Source organism: Amblyraja radiata, chromosome 18 (genome assembly GCF_010909765.2).
Source record: "Amblyraja radiata isolate CabotCenter1 chromosome 18, sAmbRad1.1.pri, whole genome shotgun sequence".
In the NCBI taxonomy this organism is placed as follows: Eukaryota; Metazoa; Chordata; class Chondrichthyes; order Rajiformes; family Rajidae; genus Amblyraja; species Amblyraja radiata.
The window spans coordinates 32,356,827-32,372,303 of record NC_045973.1 but is presented as its reverse complement, the minus strand read 5'-3'; positions in this window follow the sequence as shown (position 1 = coordinate 32,372,303).

Here is a 15,477-nt window from a genome sequence, read left to right as displayed (position 1 = left end):
AGCTGAGTGGGAAAGAATCATTTCCTCTGTTTATTAATAAACAAAATGCAGCGACATTCACTCAAAGATCCATTAGCGACTAAGTTCTCGTGAACAGGATTCTTTCCTCCCAAGCCAACACTTCAGACGTCAACACAACATTTTCACGTGTTTGACCAGCTGCCAGATACACAGACAGAGAGAATGTGACGAGCTGCCTGCGACTGAGTCTGGGCTCTATTTGTCAAATTGTGACTGACTTAGCTGAACTGTATTAATGAATGAGTTAAAGTGGCGCCTTGTGTAACGGCGGGTGATATGGCAAATGGGTAAAGGGGCGGCAACAGACAACGGGGTATGCTGGAGAAACTTAGCGGGTCAGGGAGCACTTTTATGGAGAAAAGGAATAGGTGACGTTTCGGGTCGAGACCCTTCTTCAGACAGAGAGTCAGGGGCTCTCTCTGACTTAGACTCTCCCCTGACGTCTCGACCCGAAATGTCACCTATTTCTATTCTCCAGAGATGCTGCCTGACCCTCTGAGTTACTCCAGCCTTTTGTGTCCATCTTCGGAAACTGAAAGGGATTATGTTTGGGTTTAGGTTTATTATTGTCATGAGGTACAGCGGACTGCTTTGTTTTGCATGCTATCCAATCAAATCAGATGAAACTCTACATGAATACAACCAGTTATAGAACGAGCTGCCGGGGGAGAAGATAGCTGAGGAAGGGACTATCGCAAACATCACGAAGCAATTAGACAGGTGCATGGATAGGACAGGTTGAGAAGGATATGTGTCAAATGCAGACAAGTGGGCCTACTGCAGATGAGATGTTGGTCGATGTGGGCAAGTTGGGCCGAAGGGCCTGTTTCTGCACTGTTTGACTTTATGATTCTATGCCTCTCCAAGATCAATAGGTAGAGCCAAGGGGAAGATACATAGTGCAGGATAAAGTTATCAGCATTGTAGCGCGTCGGTTCGGTGAATAGAACTGTACTCTAGCTCCCTAGCTTACAGAAGCATCGTTCAGGATTGAACCTGGAACAATAGAGTTGTGAGGCAGCTTACCTGCATCACTCTGTTACCCAGCTTATACGTTTCCCAAAATATAGACTCAATCCTTTGTAGATGCTTCGGTCCGAATCTCCCCACACAAGTTCGAGTGGTAACGTTTTATTCATCATTTGCTGATTATGACTTACTAAAACGGCTTTCATGCCTCAAGCCAAATGACTTTGATTGCAGTTCAGCTTGTAGCTCTATTATGAGTGATATCGAACACAATTTGACACTAACGCACAGAGGGAAATATTTTCCTTGAGTAAAGGCCCTTCACCTGTTTATTTTTTCGCCAGTAATGGAATGGAGTATTGATCATTCAAATTCATGTTCCAAATCACTCACTGAATTTAAATAAATGAGCAAAGATTATTGATCTCCACACAAATCTACAAGCTGGATTGTGTGCTACTCTCTAAGCCTTAATCTATTAAACACCTTATTTATCACAGTGAAAATTATTTTCTATCTAGATTCTTTATACTTTAGACTAACATGTATTTTCTGTATAATTTAGTTTAGTGTAGAGATACAGTGCTGAAACAGGCCCTTTCGGCCCACCGAGTCTCCGCTGACTAGTGATCCCCGCACACTAACACTATCCTACACAAACTAGGGACAATTTACAATTTTACCGAAGCCAATTAACCTACAAACTTGCACGTCTTTGGAGTGTGGGAGGAAACCGGAGCACCCGGAGGAAACTCACGCAAGTCACAGGGAAATATGTACAAACTCCATACCGACAGCACCCGATAGTCAGGATTGAACCCGGGTCTCTGGCGCTGTAAGGCAGCAACTCAACCGCTGCACCACCAGGCCGCCCCAAACTGTTGGCAATTTGTTTTCTTTATGGAAACCAGACAGTCTCAACCTTATGAAATAGAATGAGATTAATTTAGGAAATCAACAATAACAGAAAGGTTTCGAAACATTACTTTAACATGGATATTTCTGTGGACCTGTTGCAGGTTGACTCCGTTTATTTATTTACTTCCTTCATTTACCTTCTTTCTGGCAAGGTCCCAGTACACAGTGTGATCTGGATTCACATCCTGACTGTGAAAGAGCGCTGAAGTAATTTGCTGGATTCCATTAGGATATATAGGACAGAAGGGAATTGACTGCATTAACTGGATAAATATTATGACTCCCAATACACTCCTTCTTGGTAAAAGGCTTTGGGGAAAAATACAATGACCTATCTCTGAATATTTAATAAATTTGCAGTTTGTTGTACAACTGGCTGATGTATTGCATGCCTCTGAATTGAACCTCTCCAGGTTAAAATGTAGCAATGTAAAATTCATTCACTGGGGTATATGCAGGGGTGGTACAGTAGTGCAGCGGTAAAGTTGCTGCCTTACAGCGTCAGAGGCCCGGGATCAATCCTGAGTAAGGGTGCTGTCTGTTTGGAGTTTGTATGTTCTCCCTGTGACCACGTGGGTTTTCTCTGGGTGCTCCAGTTTCCTCCCACATTCCAAAGAAGTGCAGGTTTGTAGGTTAATTAGCTTCTGTAAATTGTCCCTAGGGTGTAGGAGAGAACTAATGTACGGGTGATCATTGGGCGTGGTGAACTCTGGGGCAAAGTGCTTGTTTTCACCCTGTATCTCTAAATAAAATTACATTAAAGTAAAGTAAACTAAATAAAACTAAACTAAATAAAACCAAACTAAACTAATATGGAATGCAGATGGAACTAAAGTGAAAATATTTAATGGCACAGGTAGAGATTCCTTGCTTGATTAAGGCCCACTACCCAAAACTAATCCCACTTAATAGGCTTTGAATGTTCCATATGTGAGAGGTCTAACAATACAGGGTGGGCCCCAAGCGATGAGTTGTGTCAACAGCTTTTTGAACTTTTTAAATGTCTTTAATAGAGATGGCTAAAAACAATCAAAATACCATTGTATAGTAAAAAAAGCTTAGTTTAATTTAGTTTAGAGATTCAGCATGGATACAGGCTCTTCGGCCCACCGAGTACATGTCAACCAGCGATCCCCATACACATGCACTATTCGACACATACTAGGGACAATTTACAATCTTTTACCAAAGCCAATTAACCTTCAAACCTCTACGTCTTTGGAGTGTGGGCGGAAACCAGAGCACCTGGAGAAAACCCACTGGGAGAATGTACAAACTCTGTACACACAGCACCCGTAATCAAACCTGGGTTTCTGGCGCTGAGGCAGCAACTCTACCGCTGTGCCACCGTGTCGCCAATAAAGGGTTGAAATATTAGGTTTGGCTCAAGAACAGGCCTTTTGGCACATGCTAGCTGTGCCGAACATGATGCCAAGTTAAACAAATCTCGACATGCTCGTGATCCATATCCCTCCATTCCCTGCATATCATTATGCCTATCTAACACCCACTTAAATGCCACTTTCACATCTACTTCCACCACCACCACCTAAGGCCCAGGTTTCTGAGTATTACTTAACATTTAAAATGTGCTTAACATCTAAGTGATTCTTGCCAGTTTGATACAAAAAGCAGTGAGGTGTCTCTGTTCCTTGGAGCACAGGAGGATGAGGGGTGATCTCATAGAGGCGTATAAGATCATGAGAGGAATGTATCGGGTAGATGCACAGAGTCGCTTGCTCAGAGTTGGGGAATCGAGGACCAGAGGTCATAGGTTCAAGGTGAGGGGGAAAATTAAAACGTTTAATTACTTTATCACACAAAGGGTGGGGGATGTATGGAACAAGCTGCCAAAGGAGGTAGTTGAGGCTGGGACTATCCCATAATTTTAGAAATAGTTAGACAGGTATATGGATATGACAGGTTAGGAGGGGTATGGACCAAGTGCAGGCAGGTGGGATTAGTGTAGTTGGGACATGTTGGCCGGTGTGGGCAAGTTGGGTCGAAGGGCCTGTTTCCACACTGTATCACTCTATGACTCTATGTTCTGTCTCCCTCACTGTTTCCTCTCCTCCTTCCCTTATAAAAATCCAAACAATTGTAACCTAGCTTGAAGCCGTTTCGTTTTTTACCATTCATCATCAAATCTCCTGGTGGAAACAACTAATTTCCAGAACACTGCTGCAAGCAATCCAAGAGAGGAAAATAAAATTGAGGCAATAAAAAAATGATTGAATTTAGTTTCTTTCTTTCGTGACTCATACCACTATCAGACCAGGGATGGAGGAAAAGATGGGTCTGACAATTATTCTGTAGGATAATGCAGAATCTATTCCTTTTTGAATGATGTACTAAAATGGTGGCCTGGGTGGATGAACAATGCAGATGCAATGACAAATGGTCGGAGTGTAGGGGGGAGAACAGTTGGGTGCAGAGCCAAGGCTGCAGGGGGTGAAATGTCCAATTAAGGTTACGTTGTGATTAGGTTGTGAGAAGGTCAGGCACCAAGATGGATGGAGTGTTTAGTTTAGTTTAGAGATACTGAGCGGCAACCAGTCTGCAACCTTCGGCCCACCGAGTCTGCACCGACCAGCACACTAATGCTATCCTACACACACTAGGGACAATTTACAATTATACCAAGCCAATTAGTCTACAAATCTGTACGTCTTTGGAGTGCATAGGACATAGAAGTAACATAGTAATTAAGTAACATCGAAGAGTGCAGCACAGAAACAGGCCCTTCAGCCCATAACGACTGTGCCCCAACGTGATAACAAGAATGTATTCATGTATAATTTATTTTTGCTGACAGGATAGCACGCAATAAAAAAGTTTTTCCGGTACACACGACGATAAACTAAACTAAACTAAACTAAACTCAACTAAATTACACTAAACTAAATTAAACTCTTTGAAGAGTTTGAAGAGTCTGAAGAAGGGTCCCGACCCGAAACGTCACCTGTCCATTTTCTCCAGAGATGCTGCCTGAACCGCTGAGTTACTCCAGCACTTTGTGTCTATCTTAAACTAAACTCTTACCTGCCTGCATGGTATCGATATCCCTCCATGTATCTATTCATTGTATCTGCCTTCGCCATCACTTCCCAGCAGCACGCTCCAGGCACCCCCGCCATCCCCCTCTCCCCTCCCCTCCCCAAAAAACTCTGTATAAAAAAAACTATCCCGCCCATCACCTTTAAACATTGCCGTTCTCATCTTAATGATATGCCCTCCATACAGTATTATATCCTGGGAAAAAGGTTCTGACTGCTACCTTACCTATGCTTCATAGTTTTACATGCTTCTATCAAGTCCCCCTCCCCTTCGGGGGGCTTTTAAACATAATGTCTGCTACTCAAGAACTAGATGTTAAATGTTAAGCACCCTAACCTCACCCCCGACTGACACAGCTTACTACTCCCTCAATTCCCCAACCGAACATAGCGCAGCACCCACCAAACAGAGGCCGAGTGCAGATGGGACATGTTGGCCGGTGTGGGCAAGTTGGGCCGAAGGGCCTGTTTCCACACCATAAGACTCTCTGACTCTATGACCATTTCTGATGAGGCCTCCCATGCAATTCATGACCACAACTTACACACACTTGTGCGGTGAACCTCAATTTTGATCTCTGAAGGTTCTCATAATAGTGACTAATTTTGCACTGGACTTTAGCCGAGATTGTCAGGGATTGATAAAGATTGGATTAAAATGCAGATTAGTACATCAATTTGCATGCACTCAGTAACATTGCCGTCACATGGATCCCATTAAAATCATAATTTGTTCCCGGTTCTCGGTGTCTATCCGCTATTGTGCCATTAGTTGGTGCAATTTGCAGTGATAAATAACATTAAGCTATCACTTCACAGACTTTCCAATCCTGAGGGCCAAATTACAATCGGAAGAGACAAAATATTAATGTAATCTCATTGGGCTAGTAAAGAAAGAAATATATATGAAGCTGGCTGATTGTTATTAAGGATGTCAAAGTTGCACAATTAGTTGTAATTCATCTGCAATAATCATTTGACAGTACTGGAGCGTTATACTAAGAATCGGCAGCTGCAGAAGAGAACTGAATCCCTTCCATTGGGGACTGGCATTTGTAAACACAAACGCATCAGCCCGTTCTGGGCTAAGCATCGGACATCTGAATAACTCGCCGTGATTCACCCCTTTTTGCTCTTTCCGTCTCATCCGTGTGTTACTATGTTGACTGCTGTTCTGGGCTCCGTTTGATGGAATTGCTACAATGCCATTCAGTCTCCTATGTTGCAGTGGAGCTCCCTATTCCATCAGCTGTAGATCATTTGCCCTGGCGCAAGGTTCTTGCTAGGCTCCGGGCGATAGTTTCATTTATCTTTCTGAACAGTCTCACCAGCAGGGAAACATTTTATCAGTTGGAAACTCCGGTGGGAGTTTTTTCCACGGTTAACAAACATGACAGTAACTAAGCTGCCCTTGTGAGTCTTCCATATCTGATATAAGTCTGTTCAATGTAGGCTGTAGGCTGTACATGGCAGGTTTTAGTTTAGAGATACAGCGTGGAAACAGGTCCTTTGGTCCCACCGAGTCGGCGCTGACCAACAATCACCTGTAGACGAGGTCTATCCTACACACTAGAGACAATTTACAGAAGCCAATTAACCTACAAACCTGAAGGTACACAAAAATGCTGGAGAAACTCAGCGGGTGGAGCAGCACCTATGGAGCGAAGGAAATAGGCAACGTTTCGGGCCGAAACCCTTCTTCAGACATTGCCTATTTCCTTCGCTCCATAGATGCTGTTGCACCCACTGAGTTTCTCCAGCATTTTTGTGTACCTTCGATTTTCCAGCATCTGCAGTTCCTTCTTAAACAACCTACAAACCTGCATGGTTTTGGAATGTGAGGGGAAACTGGAGTACCTACAACGTCACGGGCAGAATGTACAAATTTACAGCACAGGAACACATCCTCTGGCCCACAATAAGTTCATAAATTCATAAGTTGTAGGAGCAGAATTGGGCCATTCGGCCCATCAAGTCTACTCTTCCATTCAATCGTGGCAGATCTATCTTTCCTTCTCAACCCCATTCTCCTGCCTTCTCCCCATAACCCCTGACACCCGTACTAATCAAGAATTTGTCAATCTCCGTCTTAAAAATATCCATTGGCTTGGCCACCACAGCCGTCTGTGGCAATGAATTCCACGGGTTCATCAACCTCTGACTAAAGCATGCTGATGGTAACTTTAAATGCTGTGACACCCATTACTAATCCTACTCATAATTTTTGACCTCTTTACTGTTGCAATCCCTTGCAAGACATGTTACCACGGAAACACAGCTTTTCATCAGCTAAAAGTTACAGTGCAGCATAAAAGCACAACCAAGGGATGTGGTTTCATAGGTAAAACAGACTTATTTTTTTACCTGAAATGCCAATTGTCTCTCTGCCTCCACAGATGCTGACTGATTCACTGAGCTCGTCCAGCAGTTTGCTTTCTCCTCCAGATTCCAGTATCTGCGTGGGAGGGCAGAACAGCCTGCTGCCATGTTGTATCTCTAAACTAAACTTAAAAAATCAAGTAACAAGAATATAAATAGATTATCTCCCTGGACATGATTGGGGAAGGAAATATGTCCACCTGTATACAGATAGTTAAATGGCAACGTTATGGGAATGACAGAATGGTGCTATTCTGATAGATTTTCTGCCATTCATACTGAAGCAATGCTGTATGCAGGGATAGTTGGCACAGTCCACAGTGTTTGCCTATCTATATCTGTGCTTTATCTAAGCACAGGGTGGCCACGGTGGCACAGCAGTAGAGTTGCTGCCTTACAGCGCTTTCAGCATCAGAGAACCGGGTTCGATCCTGACTCCGGGTGCTGTCGGTACAGAGTTTGTACGTTCTTCTCGTGACCGCGTGGGTTTTCTCCGAGATCTTCGGTTTCCACCCACACTCCAAAGACCTACAGGTTTGTAGGTTCATTGGCTTGGTATAAGTGTAAATTGTTCCTAGTGTGTGTAGGATAGGACGGCGAGGACTCGGTGGGCTGAAGGGCCTGTTTCCACGCTGTATCTCTAAACTAAACAAAACTATACTAAACTATATAAATATCAGTTTCATTGAGCATCATAATATGTACTTCCCTTACCACACACATTTTAAAATCACCTGGGCTGCAGTTACTTAGCTGTCCACACTTACAAAAATTGATATTTCATTGGCCATTCTCGGAACAGTTGGTGATTCAGCTCCTCAAACCTGCTCGGCCATTGAGTACAATCATGGAAGATCTTCCGAGACACAAGGACCTGCAGATACTGGAATCTTGAGCAAAACACAAAGTTCTGAAGAAAAATCACTAGTTCAGACAGCATCTGTGGAGAAAATGGACAGACAATGTTTTGGGTCGGGTCCTTAAGTCAGACTGATCTACCTATCACTTGTATCCACCTATCACTCACCAGGCTTGATCATGCTCCCACCTGTCTTTTCGAGCTTTCTCCCCCTTCTATCTCAGTCTGAAGAAGGGTCCTGACCTGAAACATTACCTGTCCACTTCCCCCACAGATGTTGCCTCACAAGTTCCTCCAACACTTTGTATTTTGATGGGAAATCATTCCCTTTAGCACCAGCTTCCTGTACATGTCTCGTATCTCTCGATTCCCTTAACAGAGAATCATAGAATCATACGGCATGGAAACAGGCTGTGGGTTAGAAACCATTGTTTTAGTCAGAACAATAGTGTTCGGGCAACTTGACAGTGGCAAGGGAAGAGATAAGTTTATAAGATAACTTTAAAAGGCACTGTCCCACTTGCTGATCAGTTTATTTTATTTTATTTTAGACTAAACAGGACCTTCGGTGGAAACAGGCCCTTCGGCCCACCGAGTCTGTACCAACCAGTGATCACCCTGTACACTAGCACTATCCAATTAACCTACAAACCTGCATGTCTTTACTTTGTGGGAGGAAACCGAGCACCCAGAGAAAACCCACGCGGTCACAGGGGAAGAGTATAAACTACGTACAGGAAGCACTCATGGTCAGGATCGAACCCGGGTGATGTAAGGCAGCAGCTCTACCCGCTGCACCACCTTGCTGCCGCTAGCATAGTTCGGGCTCATTATTCTTTTATTTCATATTTCCAGCTTCTGCGGCATTTTGCTTTTTCTGTGAAGGCATTTCCAGATTTACCAGGGTGTCTTTTCTATCTCCTGCTCTGCTCTGTGTTCTCAATCATCTCTATTGTTGGGAGGAGGGGGTGTGTGGGTGGGAAGGGGGAGAGGGACATAGGGAAGATTCAGATGCTTGAGTTCCCCACTTTAAGCATCGATCGGTACCTTCTCCCAACGTCAGAGCTGCCGAGTTCAAAGAGTGAAGTCTTCCCAAGGCACAGAAGCCATGGTGTTTTTTCCCATTTGCTTCAACAGATTAATATGAATGAGTGCCGCATTTGGAGTATTGTGTTCGGTTTTGATCACCCTGCTATCGGAAGGAAGTTATTAACCTGGAAAAAGTGCAGAGAAGCTTTATGAGGATGTGGTCAGAACCTGGGTTATAGGGAGAGATTGGGCAAGCTAGGACTTTAGTCCTTGGAGCACAGGAATGCACTGTGTCTTTTACCCAGGGTAGGGGGAATCAACAACCAAAGGACATAGCTTTAAGGTGAGAGGGGAAAGATCTAATAGGAACCTGAGAGGCAACTTCAGAGGGTGGTGGATATATGGAACAAGCGGCCAGAGGAAGTAGTTGAGGGTGGTACTTGATAGGATGGTTCAGTTGCCTGATGACACCTGGGAAGAAACTGTAGTCAGCATCGAACCGAGGTCTCAGGCACAAAGGCAGCAACTCTACAGCTGTGCCACTGTGCCAGGGGTTAATGCCAGGCATCAGGCTCCACAGACTTTGAGGCAGTGCTGCCAGGTACTTAATAGTAAAAGAACGGATCGGCTCTTCAGATAAATAAAAGGTTGTAAAGCAAAAAAAAATCAAAATTCAGTGTAAGAAAAAGTAACTACACACAAAAAACAATTTCAACGCTGAAGGATTCTTTTAGATGTATGGAGTGAAGAATATATTGCTGCTGCATTACCAATTTTCATAATTTTATAGCATTTAATATAAATCAGTGTCTGCATCATCATTGCTATGGACTATTAACCTCTCAATGACCCTAAGCTTGTGCACAATTTGTCACTTTCTCACTACTCACCCAGGAACTAGCTCTATTAATCAGGTTTTATATATAACTTTCATATGCTTCAACTCAGTATCACATAGTTAGCACTTCTTCAAGATTCACAGATACATCTCATAGTTTACACCGACTGCCCGCCATTTGGGTGCAATGCAATACAGTGATTGCTTGCATTGTGTTTGGCTCCATGTATTTGGCAGCTTGTGTCCGGTCCAACAGTGAGTGAGCTTTTTCTGTTCTGAATAAGTTTGTGTGATATTTTACACAATTAAATGTTTGGGTGGGCATAGCTCTGATATTTACAATTAGTTGTGCAGTGGCGCAGTTAGTAGAGCCTCGGAGCGCCAGAGACACAGGTTTCGGAACCTGAGGGGCCACCTTTTCACATGGTGGGTGTATGGAACAAGTTGCCAGGCAGATTTGTCGAGGCAGGTATTATAGCAACATTTAAAAGACATTTGAATGGGTACATGGAATGGGTAGGTTTAGACGGGCAAAACACAGCCAGGTGGGACTGGTGTAGATGGGGCACCTTGGTCAGCATGGGCAAATTAGGCCAAAGGGCCTGTTTCCATACTGCATAACTTTCTCTGTATGACTAGTTCATTATTAAAATGAATTATTGCTACTAATTCTACACTGAAATAGTAAGCATAACTCTGTGATATACCTCTCATTCCCTCTCATGTCATTATGAGTTATTGACTGCAAGGCAGTGGGACATGAGATCTGGATTGTTAAGTGGCTTCTCAGACTTGGTGAAAGCTGTTAAGTTGTAATGATGTCTGAATGTGTCAGTGATATTGCTGAACAGGGATATTGATGAACAGTTTTGTGGCTATTTCTTTCTGTGCATTCGGAGATGTGCTTCAGGAGTTCCAGATAAAGAAGTTATTAGTCTTAACGAGTTCAGAGGGATAAATCCTCAAGGCCTGATGAGATGTATCCCAAGCCACTAGACTTTAGAGATTCAATGGGGAAACAAGCCCTTTGGCCCACCGAGTCCGCACCGACCAGTGATCACCACATACACCAACACTATCCCACGCATTAGGGACAATTTACAATTTTACCAAAGCCTACAAAGCTGTATGTCCTTGGAGTGCGGGAGGAAACCGGACCACCCGGTGTAAACACATGCAATCCCGGGAAGAACGTACAAACTCCGTGAATACGGCACCCTTAGTCAGGATCGAACCTGGGTCTCTGGCGCTGTAAGGTAGCAACTCTAAAGCTGCACCACAATGCTGCCCTATGGGGCGAGATTGCTGGGCTTTTAACAGATTTTGAAACATTCACTGTTCATTAGTGTAGTGCCAAATGACTGGAGGACACCCTTATTCAAGATGGGCCACAGGGATAATGCAACAACACCCTTATGAAACAAATGGCAATGTAGAAAACGTGTTGGAAAATATTCTGAAATATAGGATTTTATTTGTACTTGGGAAAGGCATGGATAAGTTGGCTTTATAATGAGCTCATGACTGACCAATTTGATTGAATTTTACAAAGAGGCTGATCCGCAACGTTGCCAGGACAACGGGCCTTCGTGGTCAGGCCCTGCACTCACACCAACTGGGACTTGAAAATGTCACTAAATCTAGAGTCTCTGCATACTGTCTCAGTGTACTGCTATGATACACTTGTACTGTAGCTGAGATGCTTATCTAAGATGTATTTCAGTGCTAATGTATAGTGATACTTGTACTGAACTGTACAGAAAAATGAATTTCACTGTACGTGATAATAAAGTACCATTGAACCATTGAAATGTAGTGATGAGTGCAGCGTGGTTGATGGAGTTCAGTGAAGCTTTTGACAAGGTGAAAGGCTGACACGAAAGGTTGGAGTCCATGGGATTCAGGGCATGCTGCATATTGGCTTGGTATTGGAAGGCACAAGGTGATGTTGGAGGGCTATTTTTGTGATTGGAAGCCTGCCGTGTTTTGGTCACCTTGTTATAGGAAAGACGTTAAGCTGGAAAGGGGGCAGAGTACCTCGTTCCTGCTTTTTCCCCATATCCCTCGATTCCGTTAGCCCTAAGAGCTAAATGTAACTCTCTCTTGAAAACATCCAGTGAATTGGCCTCCACTGCCTTCTGTGGCAGAGAATTCCACAGATTCACAACTCTCTGGGTTAAAAGGTTTTTCCTCATCTCAGTCCTAAATGGCCTACCCCTTATTCTTAAACTGTGACCCCTGATTCTGGACTCCCCCAACATCTGGAACATGTTTCCTGCATCAAGCCAGCCCAATCCCTTAAAAATGTTATATGTCTCTATAAGATACCCTCTCATCCTGCTAAATTCCAGTGAATACTAGCCCAGTTGACCCATTCTTTCATCATAAGATATTTTAGATCAGACTCAGTACGTAAGATCAACAATACAAAACATCAGTTAAACCAGAGTTGGAATATTGTTATAAAAATGAACTACTGGATCTGGTTTATACCAAAAATGAACAAAAAAATCATGGAGTAACTCAACGGGTCAGGCAGCATCTTTGGATAACATGGGTAGTTGATGTTTCGGGTTGGAACCCTCCTTCAGTCTGAAACGTCACCTAAACGTCACCCATCCATTTTCTCCAGAGACGCTGAGTTACTCCAGCATTTTGTGTCATTCTTTGGAATATTGCAGCTGTATGGGCTACTTCACCAGAGGGAGGATATGATTGCACTGGAGAGGGTGCAGAGAAGGTTCACGAGGATGTTGCCAGGGATGAAATGATTTGGCTGAACATCCGTTTTTGCAGGGTAATGGGCTTCCGCAACGGTGAGGACAGTTTCAGTTATATTGATTAATTAATTGAAAGGTACAGCATGGAAACAGACCTTTCACCCACTATGTCCACACACTGATAATCGATCCCCTGTTCACACTATGTTTTCCCACATGGACGAAGGGAAAACATGTAAATTCCACACAGACAGCACCCGAGGTCAGGATTGAACCAGGCTCTCTCGCGCTGCGAGGCAGCAGCTCTCCATACGTGCCATCCATATACGAGGAGAGACTGGATATACTGGGTTTGTTTGCCTTGGAAAGAAGATGGTTGTGGGGAATCACCTTATTGAGAGACTATAAAAGTAGGGGACATTGACAGGGTAGATAATGGGATGTTTTCCCCATAGCAGATGTATCAAAAGCTGGAGGCCATAGCTTGGAATCAGGAATGCATTGCAGGGAGTGGTGGGGTGGAAAGGGGGATGGAGGGAGACACTCTCACAATAGTATCTATCCAGGCACTTGAATCATAATAGGCTGAAGACTCTGGGGTTGGAAGGGATAGGTACCTAATGGTCACCTCAGTGGCTGAAGGGTCTATTAATTGAAGTTTGTAAACTGAAACAGACTGGTCGCCGACTTGAACGACTCACAAAGAAATCATCTCTCACAGTCCACCTTGAAGCTTACAAACTCCACCTCACTGACTACAAAGATGCCCTCATTGCTGCAAAATCTGCCTACCTCTCCTCCATATTCACCGATCCCTGCCTAAACCACAGAACCCTCTTCTCCACAGTGGGCAACCTCCTCAAGCCTCGAGCCAACACTCTCCCTACCTCTACTCCGGATCTCTGCAACTCATTCCTCCACTTTTTCGCTGATAAAATCAGCACCATCTATCAATCTTTATCCCCTGTACCCGACTCCCCAGCATCTACTCCACCACCTACCAAGGCCCCTCCTTTCAACATCTCCACTGACCTCCTTACCCCTCCTCCACACTGCTTCCTCTCCCAGTTTGACCTGGTCACCCCTATTGAAATCTCCAAACTCATCAGCTCTTCCAAACCCACTACCTGCTCCCTCGACCCTCTCCCCACTCCCCTGCTGAAGTCCTGCCTCCCCGTTCTCTGCCCCTACCTCACTAATCTCTTCAACTCCTCATTGTCCCAAGGAATTGTCCCCTCCGCTTTCAAAACTGCTGCTGTTACACCAACCTTAAAGAAACCTGGTCTTGATCCCTCCTCTCTCATTAACTACCGCCCAATCTCAAACCTCCCCTTTCTTTCAAAAACCCTGGAGCGTATCGTTGCGTCGCAACTTCATTCCCACCTCCTTGCGTATAACCTACTTGAACCCCTCCAATCTGGCTTTCGCCCCCTCCATAGCACAGAAACTGCTCTCCTCAAAGTCCTCAACGACCTCCTCACCTCTGCTGACACTGGTACCCTCAACATCCTCATCCTCCTCGACCTGAGCGCAGCCTTCGATACAGTGAACCATAACATCCTGCTCACCAGACTCAAAGACCTCGGCATTGAAGGCTCTGCACTCAGCTGGCTCCGTTCCTACCTTTCCAACAGATCCCACTTCATCTCTCTCCACAACCACACCTCTGCTACAGCCACAGTCACTCAAGGCGTTCCCCAAGGCTCCGTACTCGGCCCCCTCCTCTTCATCATCTACATCCTCCCCCTTGGTCAGATACTCCGCCACTTCAACCTGGACTTCCACTGTTACGCTGATGACACCCAGATCTACCTCGGCACCAAATCCCCCCACAACCCCCCCCTCTCCCATAGCAACTCCTGTTTGTCTGCTATAAAAACCTGGATGCAACATAATTTCCTCAAACTCAACAGCGATAAGACAGAATTCCTCCTCATAGGCTCCAAAGCCACACTCAGCAAAATCAATAACCCCACTCTCACTATCGACGGCACCACTGTCTCCCCATCTCCCCAGGCCCGCAACCTTGGCATGATCTTTGATTCCACCCTCTCCCTTGAGCCTCACATCCGCCATGTCATTAAAACCTCCTTCTTTCATCTCCGCAACATCGCCAAACTTAGACCCTCTCTTACACCTCCCGCTGCTGAAAGACTCATCCATGCCTTCATCTCCTCCCGACTGGACTACTGCAACTCACTTCTCCTTGGCATCAGCTCCACCTACATCAACCGACTCCAACTGGTCCAGAACGCAGCCGCCCGACTCATCACCCACACCAAATCCTGGCATCACATCACTCCAGTCCTCAAACAACTTCACTGGCTTCCCATCTCCCACCGGATCAACTACAAAATCCTGATCCTCACCTACAAAGCCCTCCACCATCTGGTCCCCCCATATCTCACTGACCTCCTCTCCCCCTACCAACCCTCACGGTCCCTCAGATCCACATCAGCCGGTCTCCTCTCCATCCACAAGTCCAACCTCCGCAGTTTTGGGGACAGAGCCTTCTCCAGGGCAGCTCCCAGGCTCTGGAACTCCCTCCCCCAACTGATCCGCAATTCCGTGTCCCTCACCATCTTCCAGTCCCGCCTCAAGACCCATCTCTTCACCTCTGCCTATCCTTAGCCCCACGTCCCCCTCCCTTTTCATCTGTGCATTAATTGCCTCATATTGTGTTTTGTA